Source organism: Meles meles, chromosome X, assembly GCF_922984935.1.
Source record: "Meles meles chromosome X, mMelMel3.1 paternal haplotype, whole genome shotgun sequence".
NCBI lineage: Eukaryota > Metazoa > Chordata > Mammalia > Carnivora > Mustelidae > Meles > Meles meles.
Window position 1 is genome coordinate 129,956,091 of NC_060087.1, and position 27,173 is coordinate 129,983,263.

Here is a 27,173-nt window from a genome sequence, read left to right on the forward strand (position 1 = left end):
ATTTGTTGTTTCCTATTTTGTTAATTTTTGCCATTCTAACTGGTGTAAGGTGGTATCTCAATGTGGTTTGGATTTGAATCTCTCTGATGGCTAGTGATGATGAACATTTTTTCATGTGTCTGTTAGTCATTTGTATGTCTTCTTTGGGGAAGTGTCTGTTCATGTCTTCTGCCCATTTTGTTGACTGGGCTATTAGTTTTTTGAGTGTACTACAAGATATTTACCCCAAAGATACAGATGTAATGAAAAGAAGGAACACATGCACCCCAATGTTCATAGCAGCGATATCCACAATAGCCAAACTGTGGAAGGAGATGAGATGCCCTTCAATAGATGAATGGATAAAGAAGATGTGGTTCATATATACAACGGAATATTATTCAGCCATCAGAAATGATGAATACCCACCATTTGTATCAACATGGATGGAACTGAAGGGGATTACATTAAATGAAGTAAGTCAAGCAGAGAAAGACAATTATCATATGGTTTCACTCATATGTGAAACATAAGCAATAGCACAGAGGACCATAGGGGAAGGGAGGGGAAACCCAAAGGGGGAGAAATCAGAGAGGGAGATGAAGCATGAGAGACTATAGACTCGGAATTAATCTGAGGGTTTCAGAGGGGAGGGGGTGAGAAGATGGGATAGCTGGTGATGGATATTAAGGAGGGCATGTGTTGTGATGAACACTGGGTGTTATACTTAACTAATGAATCATTGAACACTACATCAAAAATTAATTATGTACTATACAGTGGCTAACTGAACACAATAAAAAAATCCTCTAAGAAAAAAAATAAATAAATGAAAAGAAGTCATTTCCTAAATTTTGTTACAGGAATGAATAGTCCACAAAATTAAAAAAGGAAAATTGTGTTACAAAGAACTTATCCCTCTTCAAACCTAAAGAAGTATAGGTTCACAGAACAACAGAACCAGACAGATTGTTGAAGTGCATTGAAGTTCACTTACCTACTGCCCTCTGGAGATAGGGCAACAAAACAATAGTACTCCATTAAATGTTAAAGCTACCAGGACTCAAGGGATTCCATAATTTTTCTCATTTTATCCATGGGTAAATAAGCTCAAAGAGGACACCACCAAATTTGCCCACAATCGTATTGCAAGTGAGAAGCAGAAATAGGACTAGAATCCAAGTTTTCTGATTTTCTATTGACCATCAGCTACCTCCTGCTCCTCCAGTTTGGATGGCTCCTGTAAACCTTTACAAGCATGAGGCACTTTGATAACCACCTACTCAGGTCTGGGCTGCCTCATACTTTCACTTTGTGAGGAGGGGCTTGTTGTGCTTTGATAGGACTAAAAATGAAGCTCTCTGGATAGTTTAGGAGGAAGGGAGGTATAGTGAAACAGATGGCTATTGTGTACAGTGTAGAATCAATAAACTAGAAGTCAGCAGTCCTGGGTTCTACTGCCATCTGTATTCATGATTTGGAGTAGACCATTAAGCAAGTTACACTATTTTATCTCCATTCTTACCTTGGACCTAGAAGGTTTCCATTAATACATATATTATAACTGTTCCTAGCATCCAGTTAGTCAAGTCTATAAGAAACATAAGACAACAGTTGAGAAGGAGTCCAAGAGAGAGCCAATATGTCTTCCCAAAAATATATATTCTTAGTGGCTATAAGGATTTCTTTTATGAAAAATACCCTGAGAAAAGTCTGCAGAATAGAAACACCAAAAGTGAATAATTCTCACTCTAGACTGCCGCTCCAGCAGATATCCTTGCAAAAGTCATTTTAGATCTCAATTTCCTTAATTCATAAGTCTAATTCAATTCACTTAATTATTTAATACATCTTTATTGAGCATCAACTATGTACCTCTAATAGTTTAGGTATTGTGATAGAGCATGAAAAAGGTAAAACAAGGTAAGTAATCTTTCTCTTGCTTATAGGGTTGCAAAGATAATCAAATGATAACATAGGTATATATGGGAGGAAAAGGGAACTGTCTTGAAGAGTCTAGAGACATACATTTGAATTTATTAGGGTGACCTTAGGCAAGTTATGTAACACCTCTAGTAATAGCTTTCTCATCTTTAAAATCAAAATAACTTCACAGATAGGTTCTATTACTATCAAACAATATTAAAATTGCCAGGCTTAATGTTTAACATCTTGAAGTATTAAAAGTTTGGTTTTTTTTCTTTTTTGAAATAGTACTGTATTCACTTGAATTCATTATTCAAATGCAAATAATAACAAAAAATATAGGCATCCCTATCCACCAAAAGACATAAAGAAAACTTTGGCCAGAGAGGCACTACAACCCAGTGAAGAGTAGAGATGATTGGCTCATTTAGTGGACAGAACACTAGAAGTGATACATTTACCTTACTTGGAAGGGGGAAGAAAGAAGGGAACTATAGTGCAGAGCTAACAAACTGCCATTAATATGTTGAAGAGATAAATACAGACACTTCAGATGAAGCCCACACTTAGCTCAACCTACCAATAGTCTGAATCTACCTTACATAGGCTATGGAGAGAGAGGCTCAATTAATTTTGTTAACACCACTTACTCACTATCCCTTAACTTTTGCCGCAGGGACACTTAGCCCTGGTTAGCCCAATTCAATTTCTGGGAAATGGGTCTATAAATTGAGTTAAAAACAATTTCATTGATTATTGAAAGCAGATAGGAGAAGCAGATAGAAGAATCCTTACAGAGTTATAGATGAACTATAAATGGCTTCAGATATTATATTCATTCCAGGTAGATTGACATGGGAATTCTAAACCCCTGAACTTAACTTTTAACTGCTCTGAATGTTAATGGGGAAGCAAGAATTTGGAACTTGAGGGGCGCCTGGGTGGCTCAGTGGGTTAAAGCCTCTGCCTTCACCTCAGGTCATGATCTCAGGGTCCTGGGATCAAACCCCGCATCGGACTCTGTGCTCAACAGGGAGCCTGCTTCCCTTCCTCTCTCTCTGCCTTCCTTTCTACTTGTGATCTCTGTCTGTCAAATAAATAAATAAAATCTTTTTTTTTCCCATTTTATTTATTTTTTCAGCGTAACAGTATTCATTCTTTTTGCACAACACCCAGTGCTCCATGCAAAACGTGCCCTCCCTATTACCCACCACCTGTTCCCCCAACCTCCCACCCCTGACCCTTCAAAACCCTCAGGTTGCCCCAACCTCCCACCCCTGACCCTTCAAAACCCTCAGGTTGTTTTTCAGAGTCCATAGTCTCTTATGGTTCGCCTCCCCTCCCCAATGTCCATAGCCCGCTCCCCCTCTCCCAATCCCACCTCCCCCCAGCAACCCCCAGTTTGTTTTGTGAGATTAAGAGTCATTTATGGTTTGTCTCCCTCCCAATCCCATCTTGTTTCATTTATTCTTCTCCTATCCCCCTACCCCCCCATGTTGCTTCTCCATGTCCTCATATCAGGGAGATCATATGATAGTTGTCTTTCTCCGATTGACTTATTTCACTAAGCATGATACGCTCTAGTTCCATCCACGTCGTCGCAAATGGCAAGATTTCATTTCTTTTGATGGCTGCATACTATTCCATTGTGTATATATACCACATCTTCTTTATCCATTCATCTGTTGATGGACATCTAGGTTCTTTCCATAGTCTGGCTATTGTAGACATTGCTGCTATAAACATTCGGGTACACGTGCCCCTTCGGATCACTATGTTTGTATCTTTAGGGTAAATACCCAGTAGTGCAATTGCTGGGTCATAGGGTAGTTCTATTTTCAACATTTTGAGGAACCTCCATGCTGTTTTCCAGAGTGGTTGCACCAGCTTGCATTCCCACCAACAGTGGAGGAGGGTTCCCCTTTCTCCACATCCTCTCCAGCATCTGTCATTTCCTGACTTGTTAATTTTAGCCATTCTGACTGGTGTGAGTAAATAAAATCTTAAAAAAAAAAGAATTTGGAACTTGATTTCCTGACTATGAGGCCAATATAATATGCCTCTTCTTTGACTGAAATACTAACTTCCATGACAAAGGTGTTTAAGGGAACAACAAAGACTCATGGTATGTCAGGATGATGGACAGTCTTAGAGATCATGCAATAATTTTTTCCCCTTACAGATGAAGCACCTAAGACATTGATGAGAGAAAGAAATTATTCAAAGCCACATGCTTATTAAGTTAATAAAATTGTTAAAATAATAATTATTAAGTTAATAAAATTGTTAAAATAATAAAATAAGTTGATAAAATTGATGTGACCTGTTTTGTCTCATATATGTTATTATCAATTAGATTTAATGTTAATAATCCATCATATAAACACAAAAATAATGTTACTAATATGCTATGTGTAGGTAAGGCAGATATATTCATTTTTAGCTCTACAGATGGGATAATAGTAAGTCCACAGAGAATGAGCAGAGTTTTAGTGCTGGCTCTGCCACTAACTGATTATGTAACCTATTTCCTTACATGTAAAATGGAGATAATAATATCTTATCTTAGAAAGTTTTTGGAAGAAATAAGTAAATAAGATAACAAATAAAATTTGCTTCATAAATGGTAAAGCTCCAAATACACTGAGGGTTATTCATTCCTTTCTCTGCCATTCCTACCAACTTCTGAAAATATAATGAGACATCTTTGCAAGACAGGCACTTTTATTTAGTTATTTTTCTGAAGTTAAGTCTTGTTCTTTCAGTTGGAGCATATTCCTCTGTCTCCTCATTTTGCTTTACTTCTGTGTTTGTGTCCATAAATTGAGTGGAATGGCTACTTCTCTTAAATTTGAAGGAATGTCCTTGGATAGGGATGTCCTCTTTATGGACTACATGTGCCTGATGGCTTTGGCCAGCTAGCTGGTGCTCTAGAGGGTGTGGGCTGGGGATCCCAGGGCACTCAGCTGGGACCACCCTGGTAGGGCATCTGGAACTGAAGTGGACATGAACCAGAGGGGAGTCCTGTGACTCTCCATATAGATGGCACCTTGGCAAGATGGCTGAAGTGGGAGTAAGCTGAGGGGCAGAGGGTGTCTCAGGGCATTCCATATAAGGGACACCCCGGAAAGATGGTTGGAGCTGAGTGGGCATGGGCTTAAGTGAAGTAAGTCAGACAGAGAAAGACAAATATCATGATTTCACTTATATATGAAATCTAATGAAAAACAAGTAAACAAACAAAAAACAGAAACAAAACTATAAATACAGAGAAAAAACGTGGTTGCCAGGGGGGAAGGGGTGTGGGGATCCCTGAGGGTCAGGGTCAGGGACACAAGAAGAATGGAGGAGTCTGAGGGCAGCAGAGCTCCCAGGCATTGAAGTGGGGAAGCCAGATGAGAACAGTGAGTCTAGGTTCTCTGTGTTGCCATAAACTGTAAACCACTACATAGTTGTGTGACCATGCTCCGGCAGGGGCCCAGCAAAAGTCAGAAGCATAGTGAGACTTCCCTTCTTCCCTGGAAAGAACAGCTTAGGTCCACACCAGAGGAGTCTAGAAAATTTGGAGACTTGAAACTCAGTTGTGTGACTCAATAAAAATGCTCAGTAACAGGATGTGTAAACACAGTTCAGACAGAAGCCAAGGAGACAAGAGCGAATGACTACCTTTCTGTGAGGGCTCACTGAAGAGTGGGGAGGCACATCGTTTCAACTCCTGGGCTAGACAGCAGGGAACTGTCATTTTCATTCAGCCCATCCATGCTGAAAATCTTCAAGGACCAAAACAGTACCACATAGTTTTATCCAGAGCTGCTTACCCTGCCCAGCCCCCTGCCAAGGGAGGCACATTTCCACAAGTGCAAGAGCACCTGAGAATCAGTACAACAGGCCCCTCCCCCAGAAGACCAGCAAGAACAACTGGCTAGCACCACATTTAATGATCTCAGAGAATTGCAAATCTTCAGCTCTGGAGGAAAACATACAGCACTGTGGCTTCATTTATATATATATATATATATATATATATATATATATATATATATTCATATTCTTTAGTCTTTCACTTTTATTTTTTTCTCCAACTATTTTCTTACTTTTCAATTCCTTTTTAATTTTTTTTATTTTATATATACTATATACATATATATATATATAGTATTTTTGGTTTCCTTACGTTGTATATTATTTTGTAATATATGTAGAAGTATTTCTTTCCTATTTTTGGATCTAGTTTCTTTTAACAACAGACTGAAATACACCCAGAATATAGTTTTATCTTTTGTCCTGTTTTGTTTCTTGTTTAATTTTTTTTTCTTATTTTATAATGTTTTTATTTTCTTCTGGTTTGTTTTGGTTTTGTTTTTGTTTTTCTGTTGTTGTTATTATTGTATTTTCTTTCTTTTCTATTCTTTTCTGGGAAAAAATGATGAGATGTAGAAATTCACCCCAAAAGAAAGAACAGGAGGTAGTAGTCACTGCCAGGATTTAATCAAAACAGATATAGGTAAGTCTGAACTAGAACTTAAGACAACATTATAAAGATATTATCTGGGCTTGCAAAGAGCATAGAAGACACTAGAGAATCCCTTACTATAGAAATAAAAGAACTAAAATCTAATCAAGCCAAAATTAGAAATGCTACTACTATGATTCTGTCCCAAGTGGAGGTTCAGAAAGGAATGATAAATGAAGCAAATGAGTCAGAGATATAGAAGATGAAATGATGGAAAATAAGGAAGCTGAAAAGAAAAGAGTAAGACAACTACTGGATCACAAAAAATGACTTCAAGAATTCAAATCTGAAAAGTGAAATAATATCTGAAAAATACGGGTTCCAGAAGATGAAAAGTGGGAGATGGGGGCATAAGTTTTATTTGAACAAATTATAGCCGAGAACATGCCTAATCTGTGAAAGGAAACAGTCATTCAAGTCCAGGAGGTACAGAGAAGCCCCCTCAAAATCAACAAAAATAGGTCAACAGCTCCATATAGTATACTGAAGCTTGCAAATTACAGAGAGAGAGAAAATACAGAAAGTGGTTCAGAACAAGAGGTCCTTAACCTCCAAGAGTACAAACAAGGCTGGCAGCAGACCAGTCCACAGGGACCTGACACCGAGAAAGGACAAGCATTATATATTCAATGTGCTAAATGGGGAAAATGTGCAACCAAGAATACTTTATCCAGAAAGGCTGTCATTCAGAACAGGACAGATAAAGAGTTTCCAGAACAAGGAAGAACTAAAGGCATTTGTGAACACCACACCATCCCTCCAAGAAATATTAAAGGGGATGCTTTGAGGAAAAAGAGAGCTCAAAAGTAACAAAGACCAGAAAGGAAAAGAGATAAATAATGTATAAGAATGTGACTTTATTGGTAATACAATGGCACTAATTTCATAACTTTCAATAACTACTCTGGATGTAAACAGACCAAATTCTACAATCAAAATACATAGGGTATCAGAATAGATTAAAAAAAAAAGCTTGATCAAGAGATCAAGATGCTGCTTACAAGAGACTCATTTTAGACTCAAAGATATCTGCAGATTGAAAGTGAGGGGGTAGAAAACCATTTATCATGCTAATGGACATCAAAAGAAAGCTGGAGTAGCAATCCTTATATCAGACAAACTCTATTTTAAATTAAAGACTATAATAAGAGATGAAGAAGGATACCATATCATAATCAAAAATAGTCTATCAAACAAGAAGATCTAACAAATGCAAATATTTCTTCACCTAACTTGGGAGCAGCCAAATACATAAACCAATTAATAATAAAAATAGAGAAATACATTGATAATAATACAATATTAGGGGACTTTAAGACCCCATTCACAAAAATAGATAGATCATCTAACCAGAAGACTGACAATGAAACAAGGGCTTTGAATGACACACTGGATCAGATTAACTTACAGATATATTTAGAGCATTTCATTCTAAAGCAGCAGAATACACATTCTTTTCAAATGCACATGGAACACTCTTCAGATTAGATCACATACAAGGTCCCAAATCATGTCTCAAATGCTCCAAAATGATTGAGCTAGTCCATGCATATTTCCAGACCACAATACTTTAACACTTGAAGTCAAGTACAAGGAAAAAAAAATTGAAAGTACCACAAATACATGGAGGATAAAGAGCATCCTTCTAAAACAAAATGAGTGGCTCAAACAGGAAATTAAAGATGAATTTTAAAAAGTAGATGGAAACAAAAGAAAATGAAAACATGACAATTCAAAACCTTTGGAATGAAGCAAAGGCAGTCCTAAGAGGCAAGTATATAGCCATACAGGCCTTCCTCAAAAAACAAGAAAAGTCCCAAATACACAACCTAAACTTACACCTAAAGGAGCTGGAAAAAGAACAGCAAATGAAGCCTAAAACAAGCAGTAGAAGAGAAATAATGAAAAATAGAGCAGAAAACAAGGATATAGAAATCAAAAAATCAGTAGAACAGATTAAAAATCCTAGGAGCTGCTTCTTTGAAAGAATTAATAGGATGGATAAACCCCTAGCCAGATGATTCAAAAAGAAAAGAAAAGATAAATAAAATCATGAATGAAAGAGGAAAGATCACAATCAACACCAGAGAAATACAAACTCTTTGTATATAATATTCTCTTAATATAAGAGAATATTAAGAAAAAATTATATGCCAATAAATTAGGAAATCTGGAAGAAATGGATGTATTCCTATAAACATATAAACTACCAAAACTGAAACAGAATGAAATAGAAAAGCCAAACAGATCCATAATGAGCAAACAAATTGAATCAGTAATCAAAAATCTCCCAACAAACACGAATGCAGGGCCAGATGGCTTCCCAGCAGAATTCTACCAAACATTTAAAGAAGAATTAACACCTATTCGTATGAAACTGTTACAAAAAATAATAATGGAAGGAAAACTTCCAAACTCACTCTATAAGGCTAGCATTACCTTGATCCAAAAACCAGACAAAGACTTCAATAAAAAGTAGAATTACAGTCCAGTATCCCTGATGACCAAGAATGCAAAAATTCTCAACAAGATACTAGCTAACAGGGGCGCCTGGGTGGCTCAGTGGATTGAGCCTCTGCCTTCGGCTCAGGTCATGATCTCAGGGTCCTGGGATTGAGCCCCGCATCGGGCTCTCTGCTCCACAGGGAGCCTGCTTACTCCTCTCTCTCTGCCTGCCTCTCTGCCTACTTGTGATCTCTCTCTGTCAAATAAATAAATAAAATCTTTAAAAAAAAAAAAAAGATACTAGCTAACAGTGCAATAGTACATTAAAAAATTATTCACCACAACCAAGTAGGATTTATTCCTGAGCTGCAGGGGTGGTTCAACATCCACAAATCAATCAATGTGATACACTATATTAATAAAATAAAAGACATTAATAAAATAAAGGACAATAAAGGATCCATATGATCCTCTTAATAAACGCAGAAAAAGTATTTAACAAAATACAATATCCTTTCTTGATAAAACCCCTCCACCATGTAGGGATAGAGAGCCCATATCTCAACATCATAAAGGTCATATATGAAAGACCCACAAAAAATATCATTGTAATGGGAAAAAACTGTGAGCTGTTCCCCTGAGGTTTGGAACATGAGAGGGATGTCCACTCTAACCACTATGGTTCAACATATTATTGGAAGTCTTAGCCTCAGCAATCAGACCACAAAAAGATATAAAGGACATCCAAATCAGAAAAGAAGAAGTGAAACCTCTACTCTTTGAAGATGACATGATATTCTGTGTAGAAAACCCAAAAGATTCCAGGGAAATAAAGTTGCTAATACTGATATAGGAATTCAGCAAAGTTGCAGGATATTGTCAATGCACATATGTCAGTTGCATTTCTATAGACAAATAATGAAACAGAAGAATGAGAAATCAAGAAATCAATCCCATTTACAATGGCACCAAAAACCATAAGATGCCTAGGAATAAACTTAACCAAAGAGATAAGGAATCTGTACTCTGAATACTATAGAACACTTTTGAAAGAAATTGAGGAAGACACAAAAAAACGGAAAAACTTTCCAAACTCATGGACTGCAACAACAAATGTTGATAAAGTGTCTATGCTACCCAAAGCAATCTACATATTCAATGCAATCACTATCAAAATACCATCAATATTTTTCACAGAACTGGAACAATCCCAAAATTTGTGCAGAACCAGAAAAGACCACAAATATCCAAAGGAATATTGAAAAAAAAAATCAAAGCTCTGGGTATCACAATTCCAGACTTTGAGCTGTATTACAAAGCTATGGTCATCAAGACAGTATGGTATGGGCTCAAAAGCAGACACATAGACCAGTGGAAGAGAATAGAAAACCCAGAAATGAACCTTCATCTCTATGGTCAACTAATCTTCAACAAAGTAGGAAATAATTTCCAATGGAAAAGACAGACTCTTCAACAAATGTTGTTAGGAAAATTGCACAGCCATATGCAGAAGAATGAAACTGGACCACATTTCTGAAAATGAATGAAAGACTTCAACATGAGATAGGAATCCATCAATATCCTAGAATAGAACACATGCAGCAACTTATTCAACCTCAGGCACAGTAACTTCTTGCTAGACATGTCTCCAAATGCAATGGAAACAAAAGCATGGGACTTCATGGGACTTCATGAATATAAAAAACATTCACACATCAAAGGAAATAGTCAGCAAAACTAAAAGGCAACCTACAAAACGGGAGAAGAAATTCACAAATGACATATCAACAACAACCCCCCCCAAAAAAAACAAAAAAATCCAGTCAAGAAAGGAGCAGAAAACATGAATATACACTTTTCCAAAAAAGATATATAAATGGCCAAAAGACACATGAAAAAATGCTCAGTATCACTCAGCATCAGGGAAATACAAATCAAAACCATAATGAGATTCCATCTCACATGGGTCAGAATGGCTAAATTTAACAACTTAGGAAACAACAGCTTTTGGTGAGGATAAAAAGAAAGGGGAACCCTCTTACACTGTTGACAGGAATGCAAACTGTTATAACCACTCTGGAAAACAGTATGGAAGTTCCTCAAGAAGTTAAAAATAGGGGTGCCTGGGTGGCTCAGTTGTTAAGTGTCTGCCTTTAGCTCAGGTCAGGATCCCAGGGTCGAGCCCTGCATCAGACTCCCTGCTCAGCAGGAAGTCTACTTCTCTCTCTCCCACTCCCCCTGCTTATGTTCCCTCTCTCACTGTGTCACTCTTTGTCAAATAAATAAATAAAATAAAATTTTAAGAGAAGTTAAAAATAGGACTACCATATGACCCAGCAATTACCCTACTAGGTATTTATCCAAAGGACACAAACACAGTGATTTGAAAGGGTACATGCACCCCAATGTTTATAGCAGCAATATCCACAATAGTCAAACTATGGAAAGAGCTCAAATGTCCATTAACAGATGAATGGATAAAGAATAAGTAGTGTATGTATACATACACACATATACATATACATACAGTGGAATATTACTCAGCAATCAAAAAGAATGAAATCTTGCCATTTGCAAGAACATGGCTAGAACTAGAGGGTATTACAGTAAGCAAAATAAGTCAGTCAGAGAAAGCAAATACCATATCTTTTCACTCATATGTGGAATTTAATCAACAAAACAAATGAACATGGGGAAGGGAAGGAAAAGTAAAAGACAAAAATAGAGAGGAAGGGAAATCATAAGAGACTCTTAACTATAGGAAAAAACAGCATTGTTAGAGGGGAGGAGGGGATGGTAATGGAGTAATTGGGTGATGAACATTAAGGAGGGTACTTGAAGTAATGAGTACTGGATGTTGTGTGCAACTGATGAATCAATAAATTCTACCTCTGAAACTAATAATACATTATATGTTAACTAAATTGAATTTAAACAAAATCAAACAAAATAAATTCAAAATTACTGTGCAGAAGGTGACATCAGCAAGATAGAGGGCTAGGAGTTCCCAAAACTCATTTCCCCACCCCACCCCCCAAAAAAACAAAAGAAAACTAACAAGAACCATAAACAACTACAAATTAAAGAAAACAACTCAGGGAAAAGTCTAGACAACAAAAAACAAGCAAATATCCAAGGAGCTCAGAAATCAAGAATGGCTATATAGAAAAGTAGAGGAAGCATATCACCTGTGTCATCCAGTCCCCTAGCCAGGAGCTGCTCTACATCTGGAAGAATGCCCTCAGAGGAAGTTCACCACACAGGGAGGAGAACAGGAGAAACATAGAAAGCCTCACCAATGTAGATATTTACAACTTTTGTTATAGATGTCTCCCATAGTCTTCACTGATACTGGTCCCAGCTGATGGAGTAGTATGGAGTGTCCCTCTCTGCGTCTACTCCCCAGGCTGGTTGTCAAAATGAAACTTACCCTCAGGGACCCCAATTGTTGCTATGTCCTACTCCCAGAGATCTGGTATAACAATATTTCATCATATGTGAAAGTGGAACTACCACTGCTCTTAGCTCACCCCTGGCCCCAGGTCAGGCTTTTGTCTCACCATTACCAGGGCAGCCTCCACTGCCCTATGTCTGCCCCCTGATTCACAAGTTATGCTTTGACAGTAATTATTAGGGCCCTGCTGCTTCCTCCCTGATCCCTTCCAACCAGTTTCCACATCTTGGCTCTGGGTTGTCATTACAAATTGTGCTACTGCCGCCTTGGTCAACCCCCATCTCAGGTCAAGACTCTAAACTCATAATCTCACTTCACTTCTCTGAACCGTACCACCTGGGTTCCTGGCCATACCTCTGAACCATCATTGCCATGGGTGCTACTACTCCCCTGAGCCCCATTCTCCCCACTCCATGGAAGCTTGTGGCTCTGACCAATTGCTGGGACCCAAGTGCTTCTATACTGAGCTTCACTTGCAAGTCGCGGTCAAGTCTCTGAACCATCACTACAAGGGTGCTAGTGCTGACCTGAGCCCTACCCTAAGGTTTCAGGTTGGGGGGTCTGACCCATTATAGCTAGAACTTGAACTATGCCATTGTATACCATTGTCCTGAGCTTCAAACCTCAGATCCTGGGTCACAGGGCTCCCAACTAGCATTTCTAGGACTGTGCTGCCACTGTTGTGCCCAGCTCAATTAATCCCTATATATGGCTTTAACAGACCACCACAAGGTGTGCTGTTGCTATGCTGTGGCTGCCCATGGAGGCCATAATTGAAACTTTGACCTGCCATCTCTAGGTTGTGCTAGCACAACACCCTGACCCCACAACCCATGAGACATGGGTACTCATTCCATGAGATATCTACATAGGCCCACACCTACATGAACAAAAGATGTTGTTGTTCCTTAGCTGCAGCAATTGTGCCTATGCCCCAGTACCCAGGTGCTATGGTAGTTCCACATAACCTGATTCAACAAACATTGGTTTCAACAGTGTTCTGAGGCCTCTGAGCGTCAGGACACAAAACCAGGCATTGGGAAGTAACTTCTTGGCTAGAACCTCCTTCAAGAGGCATAAAAGGAGAGGTGGGAGAACAGGAAGCCCCCAGCAGCCTCAGACTCTGAAGATATAAATAGCCATACCTGCTACTTCTACCTACAGGGCTCCAGTAGCCTTAGCCACAGAAGACCCCTATAACCTGGCCAATGGCAACCTCAGCCAATGGAATACCATAGAGGCTATACCACTGTGCCTTCTCAGGAACCAAAGATGCTGAATCCCACCCAGCTGGCACACTTACAACCACCTCTAGGTGAAAGGCTTTTACTAATGAAGCCAGTTTGAAAAGACTGGAAGAGGTAACAGCACACTCAAGTCCATAGAAATCAATGCAGACCTATCAAAAACATGAAAAAGCAAGAAAATATGATACCACCAAAGGAACAAAATAATACTTTAATAATGAGCCCAAAGAAATGGAGATGTGTGAGTTATCTGAAAAATAATTCAAAATAGTGATTTTAAGAAAAATAACAAATGCTCAAGTTAACCTTACACCTAAAGGATCTGGAGAAAGAAGAGCAAATAAAGCCTAAACCAAGAAGGAGAAAAAAAAATAGAGCAGAAATCAATGAATAGAAATCAGAGGAACAGTAGAACAGATCAATGAAACTAGAAGCTGGATCTTTGAAAAAATTAATAAGATTGATAAACTTCTGGCCAGATTATCCAAAAGAAAAGAGAAAGGACACAAATTAATAATATCATGAACAAAAGTGGAGAAATCATGACCAATAATAAGGAAATACAGACAATTATTAGAACTTACTACCAGTAGCCATATGCCAACAAACTAGGCAATCTGGAAGAAATTGTAGCATTCCTGGGTACTTATAAACTACCCAGACTAAAACATGAATAAATGGACAATCTGAACAGACCAACACACAGCAAGGAAATTGAAACAGAAATCAAAAACCTACAAAATAAAACAAAACAAAACAAATTCAAAAACAAAAACAAGCGTCAAGGGCCAGATGGCTTTCCAAGGGAATTCTACCAAACATTTAAGAAGAAATCATTCATAGTCTACTGAGGCTGTTTCAAAAAATAGAAACAGAAGAAAGTCTTCCAAACTTGTTCTATAAGGCAAGCATTATCCTGATCCCAAAACCAGATAAAGACCCCAACAAAAAGGAGAAATACAGACCAATATCCCTGATGAACATGAATGCTAAAATAGTCAACAAGATATTAGCCAATAGGATCCAACAATATATTAAAAGGATTATTTACCAGGTGGGATTTATTCCTGGGATGCAAGGGTGGTTCAACATTCATAAATCAATCAGCATGACAGATCACATTAACAAAAGAAGAAACAAGAGCCATATGATCCCCTTAATTGATGCAGAAAAAGCATTTGACAAAATACAGCATCTCTTCCTTATTAAAAATCTTCCAAATATAGTGATAGAGGGAACATACCTCAATCATAAAAGCCATCTATGAAAAGCCCATAGCAAGTATCATTCTCAAAGGGGAAAACTGAGATTTTCACCCAAGGTCAGGAACACCACAGGACGCCCACTCTCACCACTTTTGTTCAGCATAATACTAGAAGTCCCAGCCTCAGTGATCAGACAACAAAAAGAAATAAAATGCACTCATGTTGGCAAAGAAGAAGTCAAACTCTCTCTCTTTGCGGATAACATGATACTATATGTGGAAAACCCAAAGGACTCTGCCCCGAAATTGGTAGAACTCATACAGAAATTCAACAACGTGGCAGCATACCAAATCAATGCAGAGATATCAGTTGCATTTCAATACACTAACAATGTGACTGAAGAAAGAGAAATTAAGGAATCAATCCCATTTACAATTGCACCAAAACCCTAAGATACTGCAGAACAAACCTAACCAAAGAGGTAAAAGATTTGTATACTAGAAACTACAGAACACTTACAAAAGAAATTGAGAAAAGAAATAGAGATGGAAAAATATTCCATGATCATGGATTGGAAGAAGAAACATTGTGAAAATATATATGCTGCACAGAGCAATCTACACATTCAATGCAATCCCTATCAAAATATCATCAACATTTTTCACAGAGCTGGAACAAACAATCCTAAAATTGTATGGAACCAGAAAAGACCCTGAATTGCCAGGGGAAAGTTGAAAAAGAAAACCAAAGCTGGGGTCATCACAATACCTGGTTTTAAGCTTCATTACAAAGATGTGATCATCAAAACAGCATAGTATTGGCACAGAAACAGACATATAGATCAATGGAACAGAATAGAGAGTACAGAAATGGACCCTCAACTCTATGGCCAACTAATCTTTGACAAAGCTGGAAAATATATCCAATGGAAAAAAAGACAGTCCCTTCAATGAATGGGTCTGGGAAAATTGGACAACCACATGCAGAAGAATAAAATTGGACCATTCTCTTACACCATACACAAAGGTAAACTCAAAATGGAAGAAAGACCTAAATGTGATACAGGAATCCATCAAAATCTTAGGGGAAACATAGGCAGTAGCCTCTTCAACATTGGCCACAGCAACTTCTTTCAAGACATGTCTCTAAAGGCAAGGGAAACAAAAACAAAAATGAATTATTGGGACTTCATCAAGTAAAAAGCTTCTACACAGCAAAGGAAACAGTCAATTAAGAGGCAGTCAACTAAGAGGCAACCCATGGAATGGGAGAAGATATTTACTATGACATTATGGATAAAGGGCTTGTATCCAAGACCTATAAAGAACTTCTCAAACTGAACACCCAAAAGACAAATAATCCAGTCAAGAAATGGGCAGAAGATATGAACATATGCTTATCCAAATAAAACATGCACATAGCTAACAGACGCATGAAAAAATGTTCAACATAACTATCCATCAGGGAAATACAAATCAAAACCACAATGAGATACCATCTTACACCAGTTAGGATAGAAAAATTAACAAAATAGGAAACAAGTGTTGGTGAGGATGTGGAGAAAGGGGACCCATCTTATACAGTTTATGGGAATGCATGCTGGTACAGCCAGTCTGGAAAACAGTATGGAGGTTCCTTGAGATATTAAAAATGGACATTGGGAAATGGAGAGAAGTTTGTTAGGGGAAATCAAAGGGGGAGACAAACCATGAGAGACTGCAGACTCTGAGAAACAAACTGAGGATTTTAGAGGGGAGAGGGATGGGGGGTTGGGTGACCTGGTGGTGGTTATTATGGAGGGCACATATTGCATGGAGCATTGGGTGTGATGCATAAACAATGAAATTTGGAACACTGAAAAAATAAAATTTAATTTAAAAAATAACAAATAAATAAATAAATAAACAGCACTTTAAAAAAATAAGGCTACCCTATGATCCAGCAATTGCACTACTTGGTATTTGTCACAAGATATAGATGTAGTGAAAAGAAAAGGCACATGCACCCCAATATCCATAACAACAATGCCCACAATAGCCAAACTGTGGAAGGAGCTGAGATGCCCTTCAACAGATGAATGAGTAAAGAACATGTGGTTCATATATACAATGGAATATTACCCAGCAATCAGAAAAGATGAATACCCACCATTTGCATTGACATGGATGGAATTGGAGGGGATTATGCTAAGTGAAATAAGTCAAGCAGAGAAAAATAATTATTATATGGTTCCCCTCATAATTGCAACATAATAAATGGCATGAAGAACCACAAGGGAAGGGAGGGAAAAGTGAATGGGAAGAAATCAGACAGGGAGACAAACCATGAGAGACTATGGACTCCAGGAAACAATCAGGGTTGTGGAAAGGAAGGTGGGTGGGGGGATGGTGTAAGTGGGGGATGGGCATTAAGGAGAGCACATAATATGATCAGCACTGGGTGTTATAAGCAACCGATGACTTATTGAACACTGCATCAAAAACTACTGAGGTACTACATGTTGGCTAATTGCATTTAAATTTAAAAAATGTCTATATTACCCAAAGAAATATACAAATTTTACGCCATCCCTATCAAAATACCAACAACATTTTTCACAGAAACAGAACAAACAGGGCGCCTGGGTGGTTCAGTGGGTTAAAGCCTCTGCCTTCGGCTCAGGTCATGATCCCAGGGTCCTGGGATCGAGCCCCGCATGGGGCTCTCTGCTCAGCGGGGAGCCTGCTTCCCATCTCTCTCTCTGCCTCCCTCTCTGCCTACTTGTAATTTCTGTCTGTCAAATAAATAAATAAAATCTTTAAAAAGAAAGAAACAGAACAAACAATCCTCAAATTTGAAAGGAAACACAAAAGACCCCAAAGAGTGGGTGGGGGGATGGGGTATCCCCATGATGGGTATTAAGGAGGGCATGTGTTATAAATGAGCACGGGGTGTTATACACAAATAATGAATCATTGAATGCTACATCAAAAACTAATGATATACTGTATGGTGACTAACAGAACATTTAAAAAAAAGAAAAAGACCCAGAATAGCCAAGGCAATCTTGAGAAACAAAACTGGAACTATCACAATTTCAGACTTCAAGTTATACTACAAGCTATAGTAATCAAAAGAGTAAGGCATAGCATATACATAGACTCGTGATCAATGGGACAGAATAGAACACCCAGAAATAAATCCATAATTATATAGTCAATTAACCTTCAACAAAGGAGGTAAGAATATTTCATGGGGAAAAGACACTCTCTTCAACCAATGGTGTTGGAGAAACCAGACACTTACCTGCAAAAGAATGAAACTGGACCATTTTCTTACACTATACAGAAAAATAAACTCAAAATGGACTAAAGACCTAAATGTGAGACCTGAAACCATAAAAATGCTAGAGGAGAATACAGACAGTAATTTCTCTAATGTTGCCTGTAACAACAGCTTTTTAGATACCTCTCCAGAGGCAAAGGAAATAAAAGCAAAAATAAACTGCTGAGACTGTATCAAAAGCTTCTGCAGTGAAGGAAAGAATCAACAAAACTAAAAGGCGACCTACTGAAATTAAAAATAGAGCTTCCCGGGGCACCTGGGTGGCTCAGTGGGTTAAGCCGCTGCCTTCGGCTCAGGTCATGATCTCAGGGTCCTGGGATCGAGTCCCGCATCGGGCTCTCTGCTCAGCAGTGAGCCTGCTTCCCTCAAAAAATAAAAAATAAAAAATAGAGCTTCCCTATGACCCTGCAATTGCACTACTGGGTATTGACCCCAAAGATACAGATGTAGTGAAAAGAAGGGCCACCTGTACCCCGAGTTCATAGCAGCAATGGTCACAGTGGCCAAACTGTGGAAAGAACCAAGATGCCCTTCAACAGATGAATGGATAAGGAAGATGTGGTCCATATACACTGTGAAGTATTATGCCTCCATCAGAAAGGACGAATACCCAACTTTTGTAGCAACATGGACGGGACTGGAAGAGATTATGCTGAGTGAAATAAGTCAAGCAGAGAGAGTCAAGTATCATATGGTTTTGCTTATTTGTGGAGCTTAAGTAATAACACAGAGGACATGGAGAGATGGAGAGGAGAAGAAAGTTGGGGTAAATTGGAGGCAGAGATGAACCATGAGAGACTGTGGACTCTGAGGAACTAACTGAGGGGTTTGGAGGGGAGGGGGGTGGGAGATGGGTGAGCCTGGTGGTGGGTATTGTGGAGGGCACATACTGCATGGAGCACTGGGTGTGGTGCATAAACAATGAATTCTAGAACCCTGAAAAGAAATTTAAAAAATAAACAAAAATTAAAAAAAAAGAAATCTAAGATGAAAAAAAGCTAATGCGTTACTGCATGGTGACTAACATAACATAATAAAAAAAAAGAAAAAGACAAATTCCATATGGTTTCACTCATACGTAGAATTTAAGAAACTCAACAAATGAGCAAAGGAAAAAAAAAAGAAAGAGAGAGAGAAACCAAGAAAAGACTTGAACTATAGAGAACAAACTGATGGTTATTAGAGGGGAGGTGGATAAGGGGTGGTTGAAATAGTTTATGGGGATTTAGGAGTGCACTTGTTGTGATAAGTACTGGGTGATATATGGAATTGTTGAATCACTATATGGTATATCTGAAAGCAATATAACACTGTATGTTAACTATACTGGAATTAAAGTAAAAAATTTTTTTTTAAATCTCAGGTTTCAATAAGTTGCATCCATACGTCCGGTAAAAAAGATCCATTTGGCACTTACTTGTTACTTAAGTTGATCAGTCATGAAATTACTTATAGTCAACCAGTTTGGCCCAGAAAACTGTTTCATAATGGTCCAACCTAACACTGTTCATACATATGGTTTTCATTTGCTGATGGTCAAAATACTGAACCAGGAAATAGGAATACAAGACATAGCCTTATCACATAAAGCTGAAATTGTTCCCTACAGCTTTTTCTTACAAATACGGGACTGGCAGGCACCTGGGTGGCTCAGTGGGTTAAGCCACTGCCTTCGGCTCAGGTCATGATCTCAGGGTCCTGGGATCCAGTGCCGCATCGGGCTCTCTGCTCGGCAAGGAGCCTGCTTCTCTCTCTCTCTCTCTCTCTCTGCCTGCCTCTCTGCCTACTTGTGATCTTTCTATGTCACATAAATAAAAAAAAAAATCTTAAAAAAAAAACAAATACGGGACTGGCAAAGTAGGAAGATGGGGAGTAGGTGATCCGAGCTCACCTTGTCCTATAGATACACTAAAATAACAATGACATTTATACATCTGTGAAAATGACCTGAATACTGGCAGAACAGAACTTCCATGTCTAGTTGTAGAAAGAAGTCCATATTGAAAAGGAGAGTAGGGATGGAGATGTGGTTGGAAATCAAACCCCCAGCACAACTTACCACAAGTGAAACATAGATCATAAGCACAGAGAAGAAAGAGGATCAGACCTCAAACCAGACACCCCTGGCAGTGGGGACCTGCACTAGGAAGACAAGTCCCCATAATATCTGACTTTGAAAACCAGCAGGGCTTAACTCTGGGAACTTCAAAAAACCAGCAGGGCTTAACTTTGGTACTTTAAAAATTAACAGGTTTATCTCTGGGAAAGCCAGAGGCAAAAGAAAACACTCCCTGCCATTAAAGAGCCAGTGTACTAAATAACTCAGCCCAAGACACACCAGCAAATCAGCAGTTTGAAAAGTGTCTGGTGAATACATGAAGGAGATATGTTGACTAACTTTAGAACATTTGCCAGGGAGGCATGGATTTTTCTGGGGAATTAAAGGGCTGGAGGGCATCATTTCTTTCTCTCCCCTAGCTGAGATGGCCAGATGCTTTCTGGAGCCTAATACCCTCTGTCTACCTTGCTAGTACCATGTGCCCTGCCCTGGCATTCTTCTGTAGACCCACCCATCTGCTTCAGCAGGGATCCCTCCAAAGCAGCTCTTGCCACACCCAGGCAGACCCAAACTGGACTGGCAACACTCCAACACTCCCTGGGAAAGGGAATAGATAACCCCAGACACCAGTATGTCTGAAGTTTCTGTAGCTGGGACTCTTACCTAGCCACAGGGAGTAAGACTTGCCCTACAGTATACTTGTAGTAGAGCAGAGAGGCTAATTGCAAACAGTCAGGCTGAATACTGGCCCCACCTACCAATAATCTCAAAGCAGCTGCATTTAGGCATCCTAGCAGGATAGAGGGCAAATGCTAAGTAGTGTGTTCACAGTGGCAAAGTGGATCACCGCAGCTGTCTGTGCAGCTCAGCCACAATAGTAGAGTATATGCAGCCCACACAATAAACACCCCTGGAGCCCCTGGTTTTGGTGACAAGGAGAGATTATGTTATAGCATACCATAGGACTTCTACTATACAAGGCTACTTCTTTCAAGACCAGAAGATGTATCTGACCTACCTAATACATAGAAACAAACACAAAAAGTTAGACAAAATGAGAAGAAATGAGTCTCAAATGGAAAAAGAAAATAAAATCACAGTAAAAGAAATAAATGAAATGGAAATAAACAATATGCTTAATAAAGTGTTCAAGGTAATGATCACGATATTCACTGGACTTAAGAGTTTGTGAACTCAGTGAGAACCTAAACAAGGAGACAGAATACATTAAAAAAAGAACCAGTCAGAGCTGAATAATTCAATAATTGAAATGAAAAATACACTAGAGGGAATCAACACTAGATTAGAATATTCAGAACAGGTCAATGAGCTGGAAGACAAAATAATGGAAAGCAACCTTGCTGAACAGCAAAAATAAAGAATAATAATGAGAATTGGATACAGAAACTCTGACACATCGTTCAGCATAACATTATATAGATCAAAGAAGGAAGAGAGAGAAAAGTGGGCAGAAAACTTATTTGAAGAAATAATAACTGAAATATTTTTAATCTGAGGAAAGAAACAGACATCCAGATGCAAGAAGCACAGAAAGCCCCTAACAAGATGAACCCAAGGAGGCTCATAACAAGACACATAATAATTAAAATAGCAAAATATAGTGATAAAGGGAGAATTTAAAAAACAGCAAGAGAAAATTAAAGCTACATACAAAGGAAACCCCATAAAGACATCAGCTGATTTTTCAGCAGAAATTTTGCAGGCCAAAAAAAGAAATTTTACAGGCCAATGTTCTAAAAGGGAAAAAACCTAGAACCAGAAATGCTCTAACTGGCAAGATTATCGTTCAGAACAGAAAAAGAGATAAAGTTTCCCAGATAAAAGTTAAAAGAGCTCATCCCTGCTATACCAGCCTTATAAGAAATGTAGAGAATTTTTTAAGTGAAAACAAAAGATCATAATTAGAAGTAAGACTACCAGGAACAGAAAAATTTCACAACAAAAGCAAACATATAGTAAAAGTAGTAATAGTAGATTAATTACTTATAAAACCAGTATGGAGGTTAAAACTAAAAAGTAATAAAATCAATTATAGCTACAAAAATTAGTCAAGGGATATACACAATAAAAAGATGCAAAATATATCATATACATAAAACATGGGGGGCTTGAGTAAATATGTAGTGCTTTAGAATGTTTTTGAACTTAAGTAATCATAAACTTAAAATAGACTGCTATGAAAATAAAATGTTATATATGAACCAAAGGGTAATCACAAATCAAAAATATATACATGCAAAAATAAAAAGAAAAAAATCCAAGCATTAACAATAAAGGAAGTCATCAAACCACAAGGGAGAAGAGCCAGAGAAGAAGAAAGGAACAAATAAGAACCAGAAAACAATTAATAAAATGGCAAGAAATATGTACCTATAATTACTTTACATGTAAATGAACTGAATACTCAAAAAAACACAGGGTGACTGAATGGATTAAACAAACAAACAAAAAAGACCTATATATATTCTGCCTATAAGAGAATCACTTCAGACATAAAGGCATACACAGACTGAAAGTGAAGAGAAGCAAAAACATACTCCATGCACATGGAAGTGAAAAAAAAAAAAAAGACAGTGTGGCAATACTTATATCAGACAAAATAGATATTAAAACAAAGAGACAAACCGGGGTATTACACAATGTTCAAGAGATGAAGCCAACAAAAAGATTTAACAGTTGTAAACATCTCTGTACTGAAAATAGGAGCACCCAAATATATAAAACAAATATTAACAGACATAAAGGAGAATTTCACAGCACTATTATAGTAAGGGACTTTAACACCTGACATATCAATGGATAGATCATCCACACAGAAAATCAGTAAGGAAATGGTAGCTTTGAATGACACATTAGACCAGACGGACCTAACAGATACATACAGAATATTCCATCTAAAAATAACAGAAATCACATCAAGCATCTTTTTTTCCCTTTTTTAAAATATTAACATACAATGTATTATTTGCTTCAGGGATACAGGTCTGTGAATCATCATGCTTACACAATTCACAGTGCTCACCATAGCACATAACCTCCCAAATGTCCATCACACAGCCACCCCATCCCTCCAAGCCCCCTCCACTCTAGCAATCCTGTTTGTTTCCTGAGATTAAGAGTCTCTTATGGTCTGTCTCCCTCTCTGGTTTCTTCTTACAAGCATCTTTTTTGACCACAATGAAATGAAAGTAAAAATCAAGTACAAGAAGAACTGGAAAAGACACAAACACATGGAAGCTAAACAACACGCTACTAAACAACCAATAGGTCAATGAAGAAATCAAAGAGGAAACCAAAACATACATGGAGACAAATGAAAATGAAAACACAACAGTCCAAAATCTTTGGGAAATAGCAAAAACAGATCCAAGATATAAATTTATAGGCCTACTTTAAGAAACAAGGAAAGTCTCACATAAACATCTAACTTCACACCAAAAGAAACTAGATAAAGAAGAACAAAGCTCAAAGCCAGTAGAAGAAAGGAAATAATAAAGAGTAAAGCAGAAATAAATGAAATAGAGACTAAAAGATAATAGAAAATACCAATAAAACCAGAAACTGGTTCTTTGAAAAGATCAAAAAAATTGATTAACCTTTAGCCAGACTCATCAAGAAGAAAAGAGATGAGTCAAATAAATGATATCAGAAATGAAGAAGGAGAAATACCAACCAATGCCATAGAAATAACAAGAATTATAAGAGAATATTATTAAAAATTATATGCTAACAAATTGAACAATCTAGGAGAAATAGACAAATTCCCAGAAATATAGTCTTCCAAAACTGAATCAGGAAGATCAGGGAGAAATAAGAAACTTGAACAGATTACTAGTAATGAAATAGAAATAATAATAATAATAATAATAATAATAATAAATAATAACTCTCCACAGACAGAAGTCTAGGAAAAGATGGCTTCACAGGGGAATTCTACCAAGCATTTAAGGAAAAGTATCTATTCTTTTCAAACTATTCAAAAAAACAGAACAGAAAGGGAAAATTCCAAATTCACTTTATCCTGATACCAAAACCAAAGAAAGACACTATAAAAAAAAATACAGGACAATATCTCTAATGAACATACATATAAAAATCCTCAAGAAAATATTAGCAAACAAAATTCAACAATAAATTAAAAGAATCATTCACTATGATTGATTGGGATTTATCTCAGGGATGCAGGATGGATCAGTGATAGTCAATATAATATATAACATTATCAAGAGGAAGATAAGAGCCATATGATCTTCCCAACAGATGCAAAAAAAGCATTTGACAAAATACAGCACCTGTTCATGATTCTCTAAACAAAGGGGCATTAGAAGGAGCACATCTCAACATAACAAAGGCCATGTATAAAAAACCCACAGCTAACATCATACTCAATGAGGAAAAACTGAAAGTTTTCCTGTAAGATCAGAAACAAAACAAGGATGTCCACTCTCACCACTTTTATTCAACATAGTACTAGAAGTCCTATCCACAGCGATCAGGTAAGAAAAAAACAAACAAAAAGAACAGAGAACAAAATGGTGGTTGCCAGAGGGAGGTACACGGGTGGGGGGGTGGGCAAAACAGATGAAGGGAATTAAGAGGTACAAACTTCTAGTCACAAAATAAATAAGTCACAGAAATGAAGAGTACAACATAGGGAATATAGTTAATAATATTGTAATAATATTGTTTGGTGACAGATGTTGACTATACTTAGCATGTTGAGCACTGAGTAATGTATAGAAATGTCAAATCAATATATCGTACACCCAAAACTAGTCTAACAATGTATGTCCATTATATTCCAATAATGATTTAAAAAAATATATGTGGGACTGGGAATCAAAGACTGATGTTCTAGATCTATCTCTATGATTAATTTGGTATAAGGTCTTTGAAAATTCTATTTTCCTTTCTGGACTTCAATTTCTTCCTGCACAAAATGAGGGATGAGACTAGATGTTCTCTCTGTGTTTTACCATGTATGTTATTCTAAAATTCCTATATCCCATATCCTTAACTATGCTGTTAGTTCCTTGAAAAGGACTGTGTTTCCAAAGTACTGTCCAAAGACTGCTTATATCTGAATCATCTGGGGAATTTAATAAGATTTATCAGCACTATCCCAGACCTACTAAATTATAATCTTTAGGTGTGGAGCCTGCTTCCTTGCCTGCACTCACTGAATACTGAGAACCATTGCATTTAACAAATTATTTGTTCAAAATACTGGCAAATAACCCACTGTTGATTGTTGAAGCTGCTTGGGGAGCCAACCCAGGTGATTTAACTGAATAAAACACTAAAAGTGGATAAATGGAGAAATCTGTGGAAGATGGCAGAGTAGTAGGAGGACCCTAAGCTAGTCTAGAACACAGCAAGAGAGACATGAAATCATTCTGAACACTGAAGAAATTGATCCAAGGACTGACAGAACAAACTCCACAACTAGAGGGGAAAAAGAGGCCTCATCATGGAAGGTAGGAGGTGGAGAGATGTGATTTGGGGAAGTGAAGGACTACAAGTGCTGCAAAGGGGAGAGAACCCTGATCATGGAGAGAGGAGAGAGAGAGAGAGAAAAGCACAAAGAGGATCACACAAGGGAAACAGTTACACAAAGCCATTGACTAGGAAAACAAGAGGAGTTGATTTCATGAGTTTTTACGGGAGTTTTAGAGGTCCATGTCATGGCCCATGCAGAGCCCAGCAGGCACTGCAGTTCTCCTATGGAGAAGGAGGACAGATAGCCCAGTAGTGGATGTATGATCTGAGGATTCTCTGAGATGTACTGGGAGAGATGGTTTCCCCTTCTTGGAGCACAGCTGGGAGAGCCTATCTGGAGACAAAAGAGCCAGCAGGCACCATTATGCTACCCTGACCCCCCAGCATAGGGACAAAGACACCTTCTGAGTGTGGCTCACCTGGATACCAGCTTTTTGCCGTGCTTTACACCAGACTCCAAGCTCCTGTACTTTGGTGTGACTGCCCTTCTGGGAGAAACCTGCACCACCCCAGTGAGGTGAGACCATCCTCCAGAGGACTAGCATGGGTCTGTGCCACACCAGATCCCTAAAGGTAGGAATTGTAAAACTCCACCAGCCTGACTGGGGTAAACACGGGTGCACTGTACTGCCAAGTGGGCAGAAGGCCTAGACACAGGGTGAAGGCAGGAATCTGAGGGACACCTGGGAAACATGAGGGGATATTGTTTATATCCCCTATATATATACATATACATATATGTATATATATACAATATATATGTATATATATTGTTTATATTGTATAGGGCTTTCCAGACAGCAGAGAGTGCAAACTCCCCTATCTGGGAACAAGGGAGGGAACTGCTGCCACTTCTCTCCCCCACCCCACAGCATGAATGAACTTCATTAATCAACACAGCACCATCAGGTGAAGACCTAAACCACTTACACCAAGCCCTGGAACCCTGTACTCTGCAGGAGCTATTTTTCTAGGGCAAGTATGGCTGAGAACCAGAGTAATGGGCCCCTCCCCCAGAAGACCAGCACAACCGTGCATACATCACATATACTGACCATAGAATGCTGCAAAGATTCAGCTTTAGTGAAAATAGCATCAGGTCTCTTTTAAGAAGCAGACCAGAGCACACCTAGTTCAAACTCACCATACTCTGGACAAGGTCCAAAAACTCCCTACTGCAGGCAAGGGGAAACTGCAAAGGACTGACTTGAGGGAAAAAGAAACCAAAACACAGCAGCAGAGTGTACAAAGAAACCAAAACACAGCAGCAGAGTGTACACAGCATACACCAGGAACACTTCTCTAAGTGCCAGCCCCTGAACAGTATATGACCTTTTCTTAATAAAACAGACACTCTCAGGAGCAAGAATCATAACAGGCTTTCATAACATATAGAAGAAGACAGAGACCTAGACAGAATATTAATCCCAAAGAAAGAACAAGAAAAGGTCATGGCAAGGGATCTAATCAATATAGATACAAGTAATATGCCTAATCCAGA

At 38.1% G+C, this 27,173-nt stretch overlaps 1 protein-coding gene across 3 annotated transcripts in view; it reads right to left on the bottom strand.

Annotated features, from left to right (window-relative positions):
* Positions 1-27,173, bottom strand: part of GABRA3 (gamma-aminobutyric acid type A receptor subunit alpha3) — a 330,036-nt gene that overhangs the window by 178,272 nt on the left and 124,591 nt on the right. The window lies entirely within an intron of this gene.